This window comes from Anabrus simplex, chromosome 1 (assembly GCF_040414725.1).
Source record: "Anabrus simplex isolate iqAnaSimp1 chromosome 1, ASM4041472v1, whole genome shotgun sequence".
NCBI lineage: Eukaryota > Metazoa > Arthropoda > Insecta > Orthoptera > Tettigoniidae > Anabrus > Anabrus simplex.
Genome location: NC_090265.1, coordinates 1,195,615,284 through 1,195,638,356, shown reverse-complemented (window position 1 = coordinate 1,195,638,356; position 23,073 = coordinate 1,195,615,284). Strand labels below are relative to the sequence as shown.

At 39.7% G+C, this 23,073-nt stretch overlaps 1 protein-coding gene across 1 annotated transcript in view; it reads left to right on the top strand.

The window, feature by feature from the left end:
* The window catches only part of Slu7 (Pre-mRNA-splicing factor Slu7), a 143,464-nt gene that overhangs the window by 17,158 nt on the left and 103,233 nt on the right, over positions 1-23,073 (top strand). The window lies entirely within an intron of this gene.

Genomic DNA, 23,073 nt, shown 5'->3' with positions numbered 1-23,073 from the left:
TGGTGTCATACTGATTCGGCCCATCCACAATCGCGTCGCCTGGTCGTTCGGTCTTGGCGTTTACCAGCGGCGTTCTATCGGTGCACTGAGTCCTCTCCTGCAGCTGGACTCGATAGTTGGCTCTCAGTTGGTGGACACTGCACCACTCATTGAATTCTCCCACAACCTCCTCACAGGTCGAACATGGCTGGGGGCTGTGTCGTACTTCCACCTCCTGCCCATGTAGTTCGGCGATCGGGTATTAGACTCGCTCTTCTGACGTCAGTCTGGTCTCAAACTGAGCCCGGCATGTTGTCCAGGAAGTGATCCCTCCATCCCTTGTGGTTGCCACCTTCACAACACCAGAGCCGGCATCACTGCTTGCAGGCCTCACTCCTGTCTCCACGGCCATTGTACTTTCATGCAGGGCACTTGCTTCGTCCACTTCTTTGTCCAAAGAATTGATTTGGTCCTTTATTTCTTGAGACTGAGTCTTTTTCTCTTGAAACTAGGCCTTGATTTTTCTGGACTAGGCTTGAATAAAAGTAGTTAATTGTGCGAACATAGCACTTACAGCTTCTTCCTCTGAGGAGTCTTCAAAGTTGAAACTATCTGAGTCCCCCTCGTTGTCCAATATATCCTGGCGCAGCCTCACTTGTAAGTCCACTTTGCTTCCCGCCGTCCGCGAACCTCGGGACGCCAGCGCTTTACGCTAAATCGCCATGGTAATCTGGTCGATCTTAATTTTCGAGTCAAATATCGTCCTGTCACGGTCGCCAATTTATCTTTCTCAATGCGATCTTATTTGTGTAAATGAATATCACATGAGATACGTCCACTTCTTGATTGTAAAATCACTTTACTGTCACTGAGTCTATTCCTTAAAACACAATTCCCACTCAATTCTCTTAATGACTACACAGTGATACACAGTGATACACAATTATACACAACACTACAGTACTGGTAAGGGAATCCCTTCTTCTTCATCCATTCCCTTTTCCAGATTCTCTCTGGGTAGGGTAGTGTACCAAAGCCCTCCTTTTCATACCATGCAAATGCTGGGGCTGTACCTTAATTAAGGCCACGGCCGCTTCCTTCCAACTCCTAGGCCTTTCCTACCCCATCGTCGCCATAAGACCTATCTGTGTCGGTGCGACGTAAAGCCCCTAGCAAAAAAAAAAAAAAAAAAAAAAAAAAAAAGCCCTCCACCTTACTCGATCTTTCCACCATTCCTCTTCTAGTACTTTATTGCTATCAACTCCTCTATTCGCAATACAGTCCACAACAGAGCTCCTCCATCTCATTCTAGGCTGTCCCCTAATCCAGTCTCTGTATCCATGGATATTTTCTTGGGTATTCTCCCTCCTCGCATTCTCATCATGTGTCCAAACCATTTTAGCTTTGCTATATCAATTTCTTCTTGAAGTTTACACACTCCCATGCTTCTCCTTATTTTCTCATTTCGTATTCTATCTTGTCTTGTCTTTCCCTGTATTCTCCTCAAGAACCTCATTTCAGCTGCTTGTATCTTACTCTGGCTCCGTTTAGTCAACGTCCAGGCTGCTGAGGCATAGGTCAGTATAGGTTTATAATAGGACGAGTAGAAAAACCTTCTTGGACTTCATTGGCTCATCTTTGTTCCATACAATGTCTCTCACACACTGGTAGAAACTTGCAGACTGCTATATTCTTAAATCAAATGCTGGGGCTGTACCTTAATTTAGGCCACGGCCGCTTCCTTCCCACTCCTAGCCTTTTCCAGTCTCATCGTCGCCGTAAGACCTATCTGTGTCGGTGCGACGTAAAACAACTAGCAAAAAAAATAATTCTTAAATCAATTTCTCCATCTAAATTTCTATCTTGTGACATCATGCTGCCCAAATGTTTAAAATTTTTCACAACTTCGAGAGGTTCATTTCCTATTTTTATCACTCCCCTCGATTTTCTGTTACCTCTTGTCATGATCAAAGTCTTGCTTTTCACAGTGCTAATCTTCATTCCAAAATTTCTTATCTCCTCATTCCATAAATCAACTTGTGTCTGTACTTTCTCTTCATTATCTCTCCAAACTGCAATGTCATCAACAAAGAGCATAGACTTTACATCTTCTCGTTGATATTATGCAGAATTCTATCCATGACGATAATGAAGAGTAAGGGAGACAATACACTTCCCTGCCTTAAGCTGTCTTAACTCTGAACCATTCAGTATGACCCACTTTGGTTCTAACACAGCTTTTGCAATTTTGATACAATGCTGTTACCATCTGCATCGTTTCATTCCCAATCTGTGCCTCTGTCAATGTTTTCCGTACCAAATTCCTTGGGACACTGTCATATACCTTTTCAATATCTAGAAACGTTACTACCATGTACTTTCCGTATTCCTAATACCTTTCCATCATTTGACGCTATGTAAATATTGGGTCAAATGTGGACTTGCCTCTTCTGAATCCATACTGGTGTTCTGCCAATTTTCCCTCTACTCTGTCTCTTATTCATCTATCCAAGATTCTTTCAAGGATCTTAGCTGTATGAGGTATCATTATCACTCCTCTGTAATTTTCACATTGCTTCCTGTTTCATTTTTTGAAAATTGGTATAACGACCCCTTTTGTCCACTCTTTTGGAACATTCTTTTCTATCCATATCACTCTGAAGAGTCTATACAACCACTGTAGACCAACTGCTCCTACTGCTGTTATCATTTCTGTGGTGACCTCGTCAATTCCAGCTGCCATGCCTCCTTTCATTCTTTTAGTGGCCCACTCAATCTCTGCCATGGACACCTCGTTTTCCTTATCTTCCATCCGCACTAAATCTGGTTCTTCGATTTTTCCTTGTACCGAGGTATTTTGCACGTTGTAAAGCTGTTCAAATTATTTTCCCCACCTCTGCAATATATCCTGCTTCTGTGTCATTACTTCCTCCTGTTCATTTTTAATGAAGTTAGCACCTTCACTTGGGTTTTTCTTCTTTTTAACCCACCAGAATAAGATTTTTTTTTTGCTTCTGGTTGTATCTTCTTGCAGAAATTCAGTGAATTTTTTTCCAGCAGTTCTTTTTCTCTTTCTGAACTACCATGGAGCACTCCTTCTTGCAAGGAAACACACTGAAACAATTTACTGCCAATTGTGACAAGTACAGATATCAACAGTCCACACAGTGATTATTCACTTTACCATCACAAGACCAGACTGACTACTCTCTAACTCACTCAAGTCGATTCTGACAAGTACAGATATCAACTGTAACACCCACTAACTCCCACTGGCCTCCCGGCCTGTCAGCTCAATCTATAATTATAAAAGGAAGTGTCTGTCTGTCTGTCTGTCTGTCTGTCTGTCTGTCTGTGCGCGATGCCCAGCAAAATCTACAGCATGCAGAGATCTGAAATTTTGAACATAATTAGATGGAAAGGGGTTCAAATGCACCTCAAAGCCGGAATTTTCATTTTTGCTATTGTTGGTGAGTTATGAAAGAAAAACCATCGGAAAACGTGCATTGGGATATGACAGTCCAACATGCTGTCACCAAGATTAAATGCATATAGTCGCTGTCACTAGGCAACGTACATAAGATAGGTAGAGAACACAATATTCGAGGAGCCATTTTACATCCAGGACGTAGGAAACCGTTTTTGGTCTTACATGGTGTGAGGGCGTATGACTCTGTTCATGGTGATTTGTCCGTCGCATCGGGACGTAAAGTCTTGATCTATTCGAGAGGAGTGGGCTATGTGCTGGCGCCCGGTGCCGGGTTTCATCCTCTTCATTCTTGCTATCATATGTCATTCATTTCATCTCATTAACTCATCCACCGAGCTCGATAGCTGCAGTCGCTTAAGTGCGGCCAGTATCCAGTATTCGGGAGATAGTAGGTTCGAACCCCACTGTCGGCAGCCTTGAAAATGGTTTTCCGTGGTTTCCCATTTTCACACCAGGCAAATGCTGGAGCTGTACCTTAATTAAGGCCATGGCCGCTTCCTTCCTACTCCTAGTCCCTTCTTGTCCCATCGTCGCCATAAGACCTATCTGTGTCGGTGCGACGTAAAGCACCTAGCAAAAAAAAAAAAATTAACTCATCTGATAAGGTTGACGTCATGAAAGTCATCTGGTCGTAAAAATTCGCTACGAAGATTCATTTCACTTCATACCCAAACCCTGTAGAGAAAGGGGAAAAGGGTTGGACACTTATACATTTAGGGGAAACATATATGACACCATATAGACGATAATAATAAACAAGGAATAATACATATATCAGTCAGGATGCCATTGTAAGTCCATGGAATTGGAAGCCATTTTTCTTCAATCCAGGATGTCTGTCTGTCTATCTGTCTGTGTTCATGTGTGCGATGCCCAGCCAAATCCACGGCAAACGAAGATCTAAAATGTTTGTCGTAGGTGGACACAGGTTTTCACCTAAGACGCTTGGCTGTGACTGAGAGCAATTCTTGCACCAAGACATGAAGCTGCCAATGTCATCAACAAGCATGCTCACAAGAATTATCCGGTGGTTTTCTATAAATTGAAAAGTCTATCGACACGACATGTTGTACAGATGAGGCTGTCAACTACACGACAGAGATTTTGAACAATTTGGAGTCACCTGGAGTACCCTCGAACATCTTGGGTTGGACAATTGTGGCACCGATTATCCTTCTCAGGAATATGAAACCTTCCCTCGGCAATGAACACTGCTCTGAAACTGGTGACGAATATTATTGAAGCCACCATCATGACTGAGCATGCCGCGGACGAAGTAGTATTCCTCGGATTGTAATTCCATTGAGTAGGAAGCCATTTTTGGCCTGCGACACGCAATTTACGTCAAAAAGATGTGAGTTAATAAATGTAATGCTTTAATTTTCTTTTAATAAAGAGTTTAGAAACTTCTAACGGTTGAATTACTAAACGCGGGCAAAGCCGCGGACATATGCTAGTGTACTCTAAAACATGACGTTTAGCGGCAAGTAAGTGCTTGATAGAAGTTATATTTTTGATATTTTCTGTAATCGTAATCCCTCACATCTAAAAAAAGCAGAAAACTTTAATAATTGTAGATCATCATCATCATCATCATCATCATCATCATCATCATTTCCCTTTATCCAGCTGTAGCTGGGTAGGGGCAAATATGGTTCCTCTCCACTTTCTTTGGTCTTTCCACCACTCCTCCTCCATCACTGTGTCCCAGTCCAGGTTTCTTTCTATAATGCTGCGTTGGATGGTATCCTTCCATCTCAATCGTGGTCGTCCACGGCCTCTCCTTCCTTGGATTTGCATTTCCATCACCTTTTTTGGCATTCTTTCGTCGCTCATTCGCTTTATGTGCCCAAACCATCTTAGTCGACTCTTCTCTATTCTATCATTCATTTTTTCCACTCCAATTTCTTCCCGGATTTTCTCATTCCTTATTTTGTCTCTTCTACTCTTCTGTATCATACTCCTCAAGAATTTCATTTCGGCTGCCTGTATTCGACTCTCATCCTTCTTTGTCATTGTCCAAGTTTCTGCTCCGTAAGTTGTTATGGGTACGTAATGTACATAGTATCCTTTGCTTCCATTGGCACATCTTTGTCCCATAACATATTTCTTACACTATGATAGAAACAACTTCCAGCTTGAATCCTTTTACTAATCTCAGCATCCAGTCGAGCATTCTCCATTAATTCACTCCCCAGGTATTTAAACGTTTCCACTACTTCCAGGGGCTTGTCTGCAAGTCTAATCTGACCTTTCCCTTCTTTCTCCCCTCTAGTCATAACAAGAGTTTTACTCTTTTCTACACTTATTTTCAATCCACATTCTTCAATCTTCCCAGTCACCACATTCAACTGGTCTTGAACCTTCCTGTCGTCTTCTCCCCAAATCACAATATCATCTGCAAATAACATCATGTTCATTTCTCTTCCTCCATATGCTGCTTTTGCTGTTCTCATGATGTCATCCATTACTATTGTAAACAGGATTGGTGATAGAACACTTCCCTGTCTCAGCCCACTAGTTATTTTGAACCAACTTGTCCTGCCAACTTGTGTTTGCACGCAACTACAACATTCCTTATACAATGCCATGATCATTTTTATTAATCCCTGTCCAATTCCTTTTTGCACCAGACTGTCCCAAACTTTTGTCCTAGGGACACTGTCATATGCCTTTCCAATATCAATGAATGTCATCACCATATCATTCCCGTACTCCCAATGCTTTTCCATTAGTTGTCTCATAATGGAAATGGGTTCTATTGTTGACCTTCCACTTCTGAAACCAAACTGATTTTCCTGTATCTGATTCTCAACCCTCAACCTTATTCTACTTTCCAGTATCATTTCCATTATCTTAGCAACATGGGATATTAGAGTAATTCCCCTGTAGTTCTTCAAAACTTTCTTATCACCTTTCTTGAAAATTGGGATGATTATTCCTTTTTGCCAATCCTCAGGGACCTCCTTATTCTCCCAGACATTCCTGAGAACCCGATATGTCCACTGCAGGCCTACAGCTCCAGCTGCCTTTATCATCTCTACTGAAATTTCATCTATTCCAGCAGTTTTTCCATTCTTCATCTTTCTTACTGCCATTTCAATTTCATTCATTGTAATTTCTTTATCCATTTCTTCGTCAACTAATTGCCTTTCCTGGTCGTCCATTGAATGACTGTCATCCATTCTTATGTTCAGCAGCTTCTGAAAATACTCTCTCCATCTATTTCTTATTTCTTCTGGCTTTGTTAAAATTATGCCACCACCATCCTTCACAAATCTGGTGTTTACTTGATCTCTCTTTTTGTTTCTTAAGATACCATACAGTGATTTCTTGCTTCCCTGCGTATCATCTCTCAATGTCTGTGTGAATAAGGCCCAGCTTTTCCTCTTTTCTTCCTCCACTACTGTCTTGGCCAAATTCTTTGCCTCCACGTATTTTCTTCTACTTTCTTCACTCTTAGATGTTTTCCATGCTTTCCTTGTCATTTTCTTTTCCTTCACTTCAATCTTTACCCTATCATTCCACTAGTGTGTTTCTTTGTCTTTCACATTTCCTGATGTTCTACCACACACCTTTTCTGCACATCCAACCAGTGCTTCCTTAAATCTTTTCCATTCCTCTTCAACATTCCCCACCTCTGTCCTGGGTACCAAGGGTATTATTTCCCTTTGAAATTCTTTTTGTAAGCTTTTCTCCTTCAACTTCCATACTTTAATTCTTTTCTCTCTTCTTAATTGGGGTTTTTCAATCTTTCCAACTTTCAATTTTCCTATCACGACTCTATGATCTCCACCAAAAGCTTCTTCAGGCATGGCTGTTACATCTACAAGGTTCTTCCAGTGTTCTTTCTCTATGATTATATAATCAATCATGGTCTTTGATCGTCTGTCTCCCCAGCCATACCTTGTAATCTTCTGACTGTTCTTCTTCCTAAACCAGGTGTTTCCAACAATCATTTGATTCCTCATGCATTTCCATATCCAAATAATTGTAGATATTCTAACGTATTCACGCAGGAACATACGGTAAACTGTAAAATGAATTCCAATCCTAATGAAATTCAAGATGTTTCGAATTCCTATTCGAATGTCAATATTTCCATTCGTGCATAAAATTACAATTACATGCCTTCAATATCATCTTCGCTAACATCACCTTTTGAGCCAGTATCGTCACATAAAAATATATAACTTAAATAAAATTTCATAAGAGCTCCCATTATCGTTGTTATTACTATTATTATTGAACAGTTATTATTTTATATCATTTTCATTATTGCTGTTGTTTTGTAATTGCAATGCACATTTTACATGATCAATCTAGGGAAAATATGACAGTATTTCAGAAAACTGTACTTAATAATCCGTCAGACTTTTTTTTCATTCGAAAAATATGGTATAATATACAAACAATTTTAAAATCTCCAGTGATAGCTGATGTGATATAAACAGTTTTATAAACTAGATGCTCAAACTAGCACAAAGAAAAAAGAATCATGCAAATATCTCCTACACATACAGAGATATAATCTTTTTCAAATCCTTAGAATTGCCCTGTCCAGAACGTTTGTTAGGGATATTCAGGCCCAGAGATGAATGGGTTATGTGGCACGTCAGACAACATACTAACATATTTTAATGTTTTAACATGTAATAAATAGGTCGAAAATCTAGCAACATAGCATAATTTTAGCATAATGCTTTAATGAAGAAATATATCTCATTTAATGTTATGGCCATATTTTTTTACAAACTGTATTAAGTTAAAGCAAAAATATACCTTATTCTTAAAATGTGCCTTTAAAAAAAATGTAATGTTCTAGTGATGTTTGCAAAATAAAATCTTGAAACATTCAGTTGAATGGATTTATATGTACGGTACTGCAATCACGTCTAGCTTGAGCAGTCGGTGAGTGCAGACGCGTGGTGTAGTGCGCGCCGAGAAATATGGTGGGAGTGGAACAGTACCGGGCTATGATTGGGAGATGGCAGTGGAAGCAGAGGAAAGAGTCCAAGAATGGTTTGGTAAAAAAAAGAAGAGATGGCAAAGATGGGTGAGGCGGTTCTGGTACAATAGAATTCCGCTGTAACGAACACCAGTATAACGAAATTTTCAGAATAACGAATATTTCTTTTGGTCCCTTCCTTTTTCCCTATTTGTTGTATGTTAAAATATTTCATTTTAACGAATTTATTAGTTTCAGTTTAACGAATTAAAATTGAGCTCTTTTCTTTACCAGTTTGACCATATTTTCTCAAATTAAAACCAAAATTCATCCTGTTTTATGACCAACATTTTTCTTGTTACATTATTTCGTTATTCAGACGATATGATCACCATTTTCCATATATGCACCGTACGCGATCGAGAAGGCAATCGCTTTTGTATAACCAATACGCTTCGCCTAGTTCTTACACATGGTATGGAACTTATTTGGGAAAGACTAACGGTGTCCGACCTTCGAACTATTGAAAATGTAAAGGCCAGATTTCTGAAACGAACACTGGGCATCTCCAAGATGCCACCATCACGACTTGCGTATGAATTATCCAAAGAAACTTTTTACTGGAAGATTTGAAAATAAGAATGCAGCTTTTACATACGCAGCAAGAAGAAGTAGTTCTCCAAGCGAGAAAGAGAAAACAAGCAGAAATCAGCCTGGATTTTTATTCAGCTGATGCTATGATTGACCGCAGCTGGACCGGTCCAAATAATGACATGAGAAGTGCTTTGAATAGGCTGGCGGTACATGGGTTTCACCATCGTCTGCCGGCGCACAGGCTTTCATGAACCGTCCCTATTATATTGTGTGTGTACATTGTGTGATAAACATTGCGATCGCTATCATTTCAGCAAGTGCAACAAGAGAAAAAAATCTTTACTAGAATATGCGAAAGATTAATGTATTTTTCTTTTAATGCATGTTTGTGTGCTATTAAATAAATAAATATGCTTCGCCCGTCATCCAGTGTAAGACGTCACTCTATTAGCTGAATAGGAGCGCTAAGTTTGCAATCCACCAATGAACGCTATGCTTTGCGCAACCAATAGGCTTCGCCCATCAACCAATGTAAGACGTCGCACTATTGGCTGAGTAGGATCGCGATGTTTGTAATCCACCAATGAACGCAACGGTTTCGTCGCATCATGCATTGCATGTTTCTTCTTCGTATTTAATTCGCAAAGCCTATTCAAAGCACTTCTCACATTCTCTTTGACTTCTCATGTCATTATTTGGACCGATCCAGCTGCGGTCAATCTTTCTGCTTGTTTTCTCTTTCTCTCTTGGAGAACTACTTCTTCTTGCTGTTAAGGTTATATCATTAAACATGCAAAGTTCGTGTGCATTTTGTTAAATAAATAAGTTAATATCATCGCAAATGGATAAGCAGAAGTGACAGCAGTTTTCGTTGAGTGAAAAACGTAAAATACTTGCGGAGTAGAGAAAGGCGGAAAGAAAAAGGAGATGTAGCGAAGAAGTATGGCATTAACCCGTCAACACTTTCTACTTTTTTAAAACAAAAAAGTAAGATAGAGGAAAGCATTGGTGCTGATGCCCTAGGTCCGCAGCGTAAGAAGATCAGGACAGCCGACTACAAGGAGGGGGACCAAGCCGTCTATACATCGTTTGTGGAAATGCGGAGTAAAAACATTCCAATAAATGGTCCACTGTTATGTGAGCATGTGCGATCTTTCGCACTTTCGCTTGGGTCACCTGAGTTTATGGGTAGTGCTGGTTGGCTTCATAGGTTCTGGGAGAGATATGGCATATACCACAAAATTATAAATGGTGAAGCTAATGATGCCCCAAAGGAAGTTGTGTCTTCATGGCGGCTGGAGACTCTAAAGGATGCCTTGAAAGAATATTCGCTGGCAGACATTTATAATGCAGACGAAACTGCGTTATTTTATAAACTAATGCCGAACAAAACCCTTGATTTTACGGGAAATAAGTGTTTTGGGGGCAAATGTTCAAAAGAACGTATCACGGCTCTTTTGTGCACCAATTCCACAGGAACGGACAAACGGAAGCCTCTCATAATTGGGAAGTTTGGGAAGCCAAGGTGCTTCAAGGGGTTGCAACATATGCCCTGTGAATACAGGCACAACTCTAAGGCATGGATGACATCTGTGCGATTCAAAGAGTGGTTGTTGGACTTGGAACGTCGGATGAAGGTCGAAAAGAGGAGAATTCTTCTATTATTGGACAATTGCTCTTCTCATAATTGTGTGCCTCGCCATTTGGAGCATGTAAAAGTTTTATTTTTGCCTCCAAATACAACTTCAATTCTGCACCCGCTGGATCAGGGTATAACTCATGCAGTAAAGCGGCATTACCGAGCTCGTGTAGTCCGTCGAATGCTGTGCAACGTTGCCATGAATAGAGACATTAACATCAACATATGGGAAGCAGTGCAGATATTTTATGCTGCATGGAAATCCTTGAATGCAGACATCATGACAAACTGCTTTAGAAAAGCTGGAGTGGTTTTTACAGAAGACGTTGCAGAAAGTGAAGTGTTGGATGATGTGGAAACCGAGGAGAATTGGAAGCGTTTGTGTACAATGTTGAATGTGCCATCTACGGGTAAGTCTTACTGACTACATCAGTGTATATAGTGATGTAATAGTCCACAAAAAAATCACCAGTGAGGAAATTGTGGAGGACATTATGAATGATAGAGATCCATGCGATGAGGAGGAAGAGGAAGACAACCCCCAAAATGATTGTGATCAACAGAGCTTGACTCTTCAGCAGGCAACAAACATGGCACATAGCCTTCAAGATTTTTCTTGTGTCACGAAGTGATGTGCCAGAATCTGTTTTAAATTCATGTGCAGTGGTTGGTGACTATTTGGAACGAGCTTTTGTGTCTGGATCTGTTCAGAAGAAAATCACAGACTTTTTCAAAAAATGATGTTCTGGAACAATGTGTAGACTTGCTGGTACAATGTAAACATAGATTTTCTGAAAACATCTGTCAGTACTGTAACTCTTATTATTATAATGGTATTTTGAAGTTATATAGATCCTGCAGCTGATATAACAGGGCAGATGACCTTGTAGTTCCGCCCCTAAAAACAACAATAACTTACAGATATAATACTAGGTGAGTTCTTAAGAATTGACTTATTTCAGTATAACAAAATTTCAGTATAACAAATTAATTTCAGAGGTTCCCAAAATTTTGTTATACTGGTATTTTAATGTAGCAGCAGTGTTAGCTGTGCTTGTGGTCATTGGGGGTGGGGGGTGGAATCAAACCCCGGCCTGAATACCAGTGGCAACTTCAGCTTGGAAGATTTGGCAGCACTGAAAGTGTTAGTGAGGGAAGTCATACAGGACCAGGTGAAAGAAATAAAGGATATGATGAAAGAGCAGACAAAGGAGATAGGGAATATGAAGAAATGGATAGAAGCTAATGCAGAAGAATCGATGGTGTGCTAGAAGATGAGAAGGAAAGCAAGGTGGACATTATTTGTAACGTGGTAGAGATCATACAGAATAAGATGAAGATAAATTTTAGTGGAGTAGATATAGACGATGTGGAAAGAGTGAACAAAGCTAAAGGTCACAGACCAATTATAGTAAAGTTATTGTCTAACCTAATGGCAGAAATAGTGTTAAGAAATGCCAATAACATTCAAGGACAGAGGATATGGGTTAAAAGAGACATGGGTAAGGAAGGAAGTGAAAATACGAAAACTCGGAATAAACACCTTTGGAGAGCGAGACAACAAGGGCTAAAAGTGCACATGAGCGGGCAGAGGCTAGTATGTACATATATACATATATATATATAAAAACAGTCTAGAAATATCGATTTCTGGAAATGTTCTTGCAACATTAAATGGAACACATCTGAACATACAAAGAGCAATTGATCGACTGGCCTCTTGATTGGAGTAGGTCAAACTCAAATGTTTGATTACAGTTTACAAATGCACATGGAAAAGTCTACAACATTTCTAATGTTTGTACATGTATCTGGATAATAAATCATTACAGTAACTTACCAGAAACCTCTATATGTATCAGAACAATAGTCGATTATACCCAATATATGAATATTACAGAGGTTTCTACAATTTTGACTACACAGATTGAGGTTAGACCTATTCACAATATGTATTTGAGGTTATACAAATTTTAATAGTTATTTACAGGGTATTGAATTCTCTCAGCCTCTCACACCTCAATTCTTCCATTTCTACGTACACGCGGTGCCCCTGTTAAGCCGAGCAACCCAGTGGAACGTTGGGTATCCAATCCCAGCGGGAAACTGGGTCGGTGGGTTGACAGGAATGGTGGGTCAGTGGAAGGCAACAGGAAACCACCACTGTTATTTTCCCAAGACAACCTCATGGCTTTACTCAGTCTCAAATTAGAATCCGGAGTAAGTCCCCCAGTCAGCTCTTTGGAGGGGACAAGGTTGAGAGGAGCCTCGGAATATGAAGATTTACGAGGACGGTTTGAAAAGTTCTCGGAATCACCGCTAGATGTCAGTGCTAGAGCAACGAGGTTCCCGCGCAATAATCACACATCCTTTGTGAGTAAACACGTGGTGCGTCAGTGCTCTAGCTGCAGGAGTGTGGTAGTGATGACTCTTTATTGTTGTTCCCGTGTAGTGATACTTTGTAAGAAAAAGTATGAAAGCAAAGAAAATTCATGCCAACTTTGTAAAAAAAGGTATGAAAGCAAAGAAAATTCATGCCAACTTTCAGAACACACTGGGGGTCTCTGCTCCTTCATTTTCAACTGTTGCCAAGTGGACCATGTCGTAGGACAGGTATCCTAATTATGATAAAACCTTCAGTACTCGTATTTTGAAGTTTTATGTTGAGCCGAAAGTATTATGTTATTATATTTATGTTTCGTGTCCATGGACGTATAACGTGCGGACGTACGGACACACAGACTTCCAATATGGCGTCAGGGAACAGCACCATTAGATCTCTGATGTGAAACATGTATAAATTCTATGTAGATTGTTTTAGAGAGCGATTGTTTTCTTTTTGTATTCTGAGAGAGGCACTGATTGTTTTTCTTCATCTGACAGGATAAGTTGATGGTTATGAATTTCATGTTTTTGGTCCGTATTGAACTGAGAATAATATATAAGTAATAATAATAAAGTTGGTAGCGATAATAAAGTTGTTTTTTTAGAAATACGTAAAAGCGTTCTCGTGTGATATTTTTATTGCGTAAAATAGAAAATCGCATATAGAGAACGACAACCAGCAAGTTTAAATTTGGTCAGGAGAGCTTGGATGATGATCCGCGTAGTGGACGGCCAAAAAGTATTATGACCCCAGAATTTATCGCAAAAGTGCATAAAGTGGTCATGGAGGATCGTCGACAGAAAGTGCGGGAGATTGCTGAAGCTGTAGGGATGTCTTCTGAACGGGTATATTATATTTTAACCGAAGAATTGGGTAGGAAAAAATTATCCGCAAGATGGGTGCCGCGGCTCTTGACATTGGACAATAAACGCACCAGATTGGAAATGTCCGAACAAAGTCTGGCCCGTTTTCAGTGCAACCAACAAGATTTTTTGCGCCAGTTTGTGACTACAGATGAAACTTGGGTCCACTACTATACCCCAGAGACAAAACAGCAGTCAAAGCAGTGGAAACATGCTGATTCACCACCACCAAAGAAAGCCGGAAAGGTAATGGCCTCAGTTTTCTGGGATGCAAAAGGCATTCTGCTGATAGATTATCTTCCTACTGGCCAAACAATTACGGGGCAATACTATGCAAACCTCCTAGACCAACTACAGGAAAAGATACGCGAAACAAGGCCTGGTTTGGCAAGGAAAAATGTCATCTTTCATCAGGACAACACTCCGCCACACACAAGTGTTATTGTCATGGCAAAACTTCATGAACTGGGGTACGAATTGTTGCCACATCCATCTTATTCACCTGATTTGGCACCATCAGACTTTCATCTATTCCCCAAGCTGAAAATTTTCCTCAGTGGACGGAGATTTTCTACAAGGGAAGAACTGACAGCTGAATTGGAGAGGTATTTTGCAGGCCTGGAGGAATCTCATTTTCGAGATGGGATCAAGGCATTGGAACATCGCTGGACCAAAAGCATTAGTCTACAGGGAGACTGTGTTGAAAAATAAAAGCAGTTCCACCGAGGTAAGATACTTAATTCTAGTACATTCTGAGAACTTTTCAAACCACCTACGTATCTCAACCATCCTTACGAGTCATCAGAAGAATAGCAACCGGGAATGTACGAGGTCTCTTGCAGATGAGAAAACTTCACATCGTTGAATGAGAAATGAAACTTCATTATCTGGACATACTTGGGAATAGTGAGACACATTGGAGAGGCTGTGGCCATTTTATGACTCAAACAAATAATACTGTATATTTTTCTGGAAGTGAGGATATGGGTCGTAATGGTGTCGCTGTAATAATTCCAAAGAATCTTAACAATGCTGTTATGGGTTATGAGCCCATTTGTGATATAATCATCTGTATTAAGATGAAAGCTTCTCCTTGTAATATCAACATCATTCAGGTTTACTTCAGTTTCACTAGAAGAAGAAATAGAAGAATTTTATGACCATCTGGAAGAATCCTGCAACTCTTAGGGACAACTAAGCAAAGCTAACAGAATGGAGAAGTGGAGGGAACTGCCTACCTTCCTTTTATCCATAATACTATGGACCAAATTGCAAAGATCTTCCACAAGTACAATATAAAAACCGTGTTTGTCACAGTTTGGGTAAAAGCAAGGACAAACTGTCCCAAGTATTTCACCCTGGGGTGTACGAAATTCCCTGTACTTGTGGCAAGGTATATTGGCTGATGGTATTCATATCAAGGAACACCAAAGAAATATCCATCTAAACCAGCCAGACAAGTCAGTAATAGCTGAGCATGCCCTATCATTGAGCCGTCATGTCGTGTTCTAAATATTTGTTCTCTTACCCACACAAAACACTACAGGTTTAAGATTACAAAGGCCGAAGTGGAAAAACGTAAAAGTACTAATAATTCAACAGGGACACTGGCTATCAGTTAAGCAATACATGTTGGCCACCATTAGAGATTTACTTAGGTAGTTCTCTTGTGCTGGATGGTGATGAGAATCTGCATTAGCATTCAAGACCAGGGCATTCTCATGACACTCGCCAGAAGAGCGACATGAATTTGTGACTCATCAAATATCGAGGAGGAGATGGACACCCTCAAAGTCATATTTAAGGGTAATGGTTACAACGATGTAGAGATTCATGGAGCCCTGCATCCCAGGGGGACAATTAAACAAAGTTCACAGAAAGAAGAAGTGAAGGGAACTGCCTATTTTCTTTTTTATCCATAATACCACAGACCGAGTTGCCAAGATCCTCCGCAAGCACAATATAAAAACCATGTTTCTCACCATCACAAAAATTAGTCACAGTTCAGATAAAAGCAAGAACAAACTGTCCACAGTATTACACGCTGGGGTGTACGAAATTCCCTGTACTTGTGGCAAGGTATATTGGCCGATGGTATTCATATCAAGGAACACCAAAGAAATATTTGTCTCAACCAGCCAGACAAGTCGGCAATAGCTGAGCATGATGTCGTGTTCCAAGATGTTTGAGCTCTTACCCATACTAAACACTACAGGCCTAGGAATATATAGGAAGCTGTGGAAATACATAGAAATCCTAACAATTTCAACATGGACACTGGCTATCTATTAAGTAATACTTGGTTGCCAGCCATTAAGGATTTACATAGGTAGTTCTCTTCCCTGTCCTTCATCTGTTGTTATTTCGTTTCAGTTGTTTTCCAAATTTGTACATTCATCATCACCAGATGGTTCATTCCAAGCTATGTGTTATGTGTTAAGTTGTATACTTTCACAACCTGTGTACACCGGTTATATCCCCCCACTTCCACACCGTCTCACATAATTATCATCGTCTGGTTTTCTCCACACACTTTCTTTCCATTCTTTAGCTTTTTTCTGTTCTGTCTTGGTGTCTTTCATTGCATTTTATTTTAGTTTCTGTTTATTTTTTCTACCTCATTCGTCTGATGTCCTCTCTGTTTCTCTCTCTCTCTCACACACACGTACGTGTGATACAACATCTTAATTAGAGCTTAATGTTGTCGTCAGCTCTCGCTTGGAATACCAGCATACAGCGAGCCACCTGGTGACGAATGAGCATACCACTACAGCTCCAACAGTAAAGCATTCTTAAATTCAAACCCTCTCTGCAAAACGTAAAGAGTTTCACCTTGTTTTTTTTCACACGGCATAAACCCAAATGCCCATATTATTATTATTATTATTATTATTATTATTATTATTATTGAAAAATGCGCACATGCCGTGCAGAATACCATTACATTACATACACATTACTTTTCTTTGCTATAAGCTACGATGGATTTCTGTCCATTCCTGCATTTTACAATATGGTATCTATCACAGAATTCCAAGTACAACTCTAACACACATTCATCATTTGGTTCGTGAAATAATTTGTTGCAGCACACCTTGTGGTGGAAACCATGGATCGCCAATCTCGTCGTCACGTGTCGCATATTATGATTAGCTTCCATCCAGGTCCTGTCTTGCATAGCAGATGTTGCATAGAAGTCCTCTGGTATGTTGTTTTTCTTCTCATGCAGATCTTGTATAAGCTGTTTGAAGCTGGTACTAGCTTGAAGTATGAGCTCGCATCTCAGATCCTCTATTAAGAAGGTTTCCCTGGTATGCTCATACACTAGCCTCGATCTTGCATTCTGCGGGACTCCTAAAATTCTCTTCAGGTATCTAGCCTTTACTCGCTCCAATTCTTCCAGCTGTTTGTACGTGAGGTATTCTGCCACTAATTCTAGGCCATACGTCAGAACAGGTAGTATCTTTAACCTAAACTAGTCCATAGCTGTGCTGATCGATAGTTGTGTGATGTTCCTGATTTTATTCATAGCCCTAGTGGCCGCCACTGCTCTAGATCTTATATGTAAACTGAAACTCTTTCCCGTTATGTCTACAAGACTGATTTTTGTTGCATTGGTTACTAAAGTGTCACTATCTTTTGGTCAGCTGCATCATAGCAGTACACCCCAGTTGTGTGTGTCTTACATTTCTCAGTCTCACCATTACCGTCATTGTTCACGATGGTTCCCAGATGTATGATCTGTTTCACCACCTCATATCTGCCAATCCTTTTGGCATTTGGCTGATTTAGGTTTTCGCTGTCCACAATCTTAATCTTGGTTTTACTGACACAGAAATGTAAACTGTATTCAGTACTAGAATCTTCCAGCTTGCGTATCAGTTCTTCAAGTTGTTCTTGGCTGGATGCAATGAAAGCAGTGTCATTGGCAAAGTGTTGGTTCGAGATCTTAATTTTACCAATTGACATGCCTCCGTTGCACTCATCGAAGACGCTTCTCATGATGTATTCACTATAAACAATGAATAGTAGTGGTGACAGGATGTATCCTTGGTGGACCCCCTTTCTAATGCAGCATTTGCAGGACAGGATGTTGTCTATCTTCATGACTGAGTGGCAAAAATCATACAGGCTCTTCAATCGGTTGATAAGATGAGGCAGCATCCCCAGCTCACTCAGGATTTTCCACAGGTTTCCCCATTGGCGATTATCAAATGCTTTTTCCACGATTGATAAATCCGATGCACATGGGTATCATCCAGGCTTTAGTAAGGAGTAAATTAGGATAGAGCAGAATTCGGTTAGCTGGCTTCCTCTTTTATTCCTTTGTCCCAATCCTTATACTCCTACTTTATTATCTTTTTTTTCTTGGCATGCGACTGCATTCCAATCTTGCATCACAATGTGAGATTTTCATCACCTTTCTCCTATTGTAATAATTCTCTGATCTCTTTGCATATTCTCTTGATTTCTTGATCATTTGTTGAATTGGTAGGTATGTAGACTTGTACAATTATAGTGGGTGTTGTCTACTTTGACAACAATAATACGTTTACTATGCTGATTGTAGTAACTTACACATTACCTTATTTTCTTATTCATTGTTTAATGGGAATGCCTGGAAGACCTCAAGGTGCCAAAATACTTGACTGACAAAGTGTGTTCAGATAGTCATCGGAAGATCAGAATGGTTTGAGTCAAAAAGAGGTGTCCAACAAGGAAGTGCTTATCACCACTCTTGTTCATAATAGTAATGGACAAGGTCATAAACTCTATCGAGAAAATGGACTACAGACCAAATGCCCTGGTATTTGCTGATGATGTGCTGTTATGGGGAGAAACAGAAAAAGCTGACCAAATGGAACAATATGTTCATGAAATTTGAGATGAAGATAAGTAAAACAAAGACTGTAGAAATGACCATCAACAGGAAAGGAGCAAACTCGTATCTCTTTTTTGGAAGGAGCCGAACTAGAATCATTCTCTCACCTCAAGTACCTCTGAAGCACAAACTTCAGAGACAACACTGTCATGCAGGAAATACTCAGCAGGACACAGAAAGCATCAAACTTCTACGATCAAATCAGAAATCTACTCTGGGACTCCAAAATACCCAAAAAGCAGACACAGCGTACTTCATGCCGATTCTCACTTGTGGTTTATGGACATGTACTCTACTAAACAATGATTACAGCAAAATTCAGGCAACAGAAATAAGATTTATTAGAACTATGAATCAAACTACTCAAAAGGATAAAATCAGGAATAAGGTAAACAGGAAGGTAGCTGGCATTTAATGAAGAAGTGTAGACTTCAATCGTATGAGAATTATGAGAATGACAAGTGAGAGACCTGCCAGAAAACACTTCGACCTTACTGTCCAAGGGAAAAGACCAAAGGGAAGGCCAAGGAAATGCTGGATAGACACAGTCAAATCAGATGTGGAGGGAAGAGGTCTCAAATGGAAAGATGTCCTGGAACAGAAGATGTTTGCAGACAGGAAGAGAAGGCGAGCGATTGTACTCCACACCTGAGAAGCTGGAGTTGGAAAATCGTGATGATGATGATGATGATGATGATGATGATGATTGTATTTAATCGACTCCTACATGACTTCATGTTAATAAATCTGTGTTCGCCTAACCAGAATCGTGCCAATGCACCACTTTTATACTAAGTATGTCTGACTTAAGTCTATCCATTTCCAATTTCAGATTCTGTAACCTGCCACAATAATTCAGATTTCTAACATTTTGTACTCCATTTACAAAATGCCAGTAGTATTCTTTTTTATGATCCCCCCAATGCTTCTTTTAGTCCCAAGTTGGAGACCAGAATATGAGACTACAGTTGAAGCCATTTATTGCGACATTGCTTTTAACAACGTATTGGATACAACGGTGAAATCTAACAGTTTCGTCTTAATCCTACGTAAACACTGTGTTTAAAAACTCGCTTGTTATGACATATTGCATAAAACGACGTAATTTGATCACATTTGTGGATAAATGTATCGGCTGTAACGTCCAATGTTGATATTTGTTTGTTATGTATTCGGGGATTGCTGACAACAATGTAACGCTTATTATTGTAGGTTTCAAATAAGTCGAGGTAAGCATCACTGTAAAGATGTTGCAAAGTAAAGGGAAAGGATTTTAATATAGTAGAAAAGTCACACATAATATGGCGATTTGAGAATGGGAAACAAACATCAGCATCGTGAAGAATTTGAGTGTATCACACTGGTTTCCACAATTTGGAAGGACAGAGAGAAAATACAGTCTCTTTTTGAAGAAAACTCTTTAAAAATAAATCCTGCCAGAATATCTGAACACAAAGATATTGGAGAATGTTTACTTAGATGGTTTAAGCAGCAAACAGCAAATTATGTAAATACAGTACAGTACTTCTTTCAGTTATGATTTTTGAAACTTGAACATAATTCTGTTAATTAACCATGTACTGTAAGTGTGCAGTCTAAAACTTAAAGATATGACATTATTAGTTAGTAACAAGAAAAATAAAACCTTTTATGCTACTGTCGGCTATAATGACCGGTGATTCACGGTCCCTTCGGAGTAGTTATAACCGGTTTCTACTCTATTTTACCTTTGGAATATTTTACCCAGGAAGGCTTGGATCCTCATTTTGGGGGTTTCATTCATTTTTCTTTGTAGTTTTCACTTTTGTAGTTGGTCTGAGTGATTCAGATGAGTGGTGGTGACTATTGTTTTAAGAGTGGTTCAGATAGAATGCTGGCTTTCTGATTGTGAGCCCAAGGAGGGAGGTTTTGGCTCAGTCTGGTGGTGTTTGAAGATGCTCAAATATGCCAGCTGCATGTCAGTAGATTTACCAATATGGAAGAGAGGTCCTCCATTAGAAAATTATTATTATTATTATTAATATTATTTATTGAAGGAAGAGAATAGGATTCTAAGGAATAAATACTTATGATTCAAACTCGTAACATTTGAACGAAGGAAGTACACCATTACTTACAACCAAAGGACAGCTAGGGCCGACAGGAGGAAGAAGTTTTGGGAGCAGAAGAAGAAGCTGGAAAGCAGACTGTATTTAAGGGTACGTTTATGCTGCAGCTTCACTGCTGGCACATCGGCAAGCCTGGCTGCTCGATGTTAGGTGATGATGAAACAAACCAATGGATCTCAATCGGTGCTTTTACCCTGGAGCTCGGCCTATATTGCACCGCTGGCTGCCATCCCTGCCACATCCATGGTCTCAAACATGTTTGATTTTCGAGCCTGGCACATCGCAGTCTCTCCTGTAACTTAGACTGTGGTTGGTTCGTTCAAGTTCACCCGCTCTCCCACTTTTCCTCTCTTCGCACTCTATACACACGTTCAGTGATCACTCGCTCACTTGCTATCTGAACCTGTCTTCGAACGCAATGCAATTTGGAACCAGCGGCATGCAGATCATCATAAGAGGTTCATAAGATGTAAAAGGAGTGACGAAATGATGAGAGGCCAGTAGACCTCGTTCTCGGTCTTATGAGGGATAGTGGCCTGTTTTATAGTGTTTAAAAGTAAAGTTTCTATTTGTTTTTAATTTTTATTATTGTTAACTACTATTTTATTCTATTGACTATGTGTTTATCTATCTGCGTATTTTTAATTTGAATTAAATATAATATTTTACTTCTATGTGAGGAAAAACGTGAGAAAATGTGTAGTTTTACATTTGATCGAGTATTTTATATGATGCAGCAGGGTAGCTCATTGTCACCACTTCTATTTATTATTGTGATGGATGTAGTAATGAAATCTATTAAAAGGAAAGAACATGGAGATATCAAAGCCTTCACATTTGTAGATCTGGAGTGACTCAGAAGAGGAATTGGGAGAGAGAATGCAAAGCTGGAATGAGTAGTTTAAGAAATATGGTTTAAACATCAGCAAGACCAAGACGGTGGTGATGAAAGTGTATGGGGAAGGAGCAGAATCAGTAGTCATGTTAAATGAAGCCCAACGGGACAGCATTCCAGTTTTCAAATACTTGGGTAGCGTTTTATCAAATTAATGACAACCTAGCAAAACATGAGGTGAACAGTCGAATCAATAAGGCAACACAATTTTACCACTAGGTAAGACACCTGCTGTGGGATGAGCAAATACCCATGAAAACAAAAATGACATTGTATAAGTCCTATTATACACCAATTCTTACATACAATCTCGAAACCACAACACTGACCAATAGAGAGAATTCCAAACGGCAGGCAGCTGAAATGAAATTCCTACGCACTATGATCCAGAAAACCAGGAAAGACAAGATTAGGAATGAGAAGGTTAGAGAAGAAGTAGGAATAGATGATTCTCTCCTCAATAAGATTCAGATATCAAAACTGAAGTGGTTTGGTCACATGAAGAGGATGCCAGTTAACAGGACTGCAAGGAAGGAATTTGACAGAATAGTAGAAGGAAGACGACCCGTGGGAAGGCCACGAAGGAAATGGACAGATTTAGTTAAGAACGATGTACGGCTGGGACAAGTTGGTGGAGGAGGAATGGTACAAGGACAGGAAGAGATGGAGAAGGCTCATATACCACACCCGGGAAACTGGAGTTGGTTTAGGATGATGATGATTTTATATGATAACATTGCTTTTAATCGCTACATTCCTACTGAGGTTTTTGTAATGACCTATACTGACTTCTGTAAGGAAAACTACAAAGTCAGTCTTTCTGAAAATCCCGTAGTGAAGCACGGGTACATCACCTAGTTTAATGTATATGACTGATTAAAGTGCTCCAATGGGGGCATAAACTATGTAAAAAATAAAATTATAGATTAATAATATTGATAATGATGATGATGATGATGATGATATTTAGATTTAAGCTTTTATGGCCCTCTTTAGTAGACATGATAGTCTTTGTGTTAGAACAGTGGTTGTAGTTGTGGTCAGATGAGTTTCTTTTTTAAGGATACGGAGCAAAGTCTTCATGAAACATGAAAAATACCCACAGTTTAGTTCTTTTACGCAGCAAAAGTCTGGCTCCATGGGTAAAGGGTTAGCATGCTGGCCTTAGGTTCGAGGGGTCTTGGGTTCAATTCGTGGTTAGGTCAGGGATTTTAACTGGTTCAGGGACTAGGAATTTGTGTCGTATTCATCATTAGAATTCACCTTAGGTTGGCCCCCATCCTCTCAGA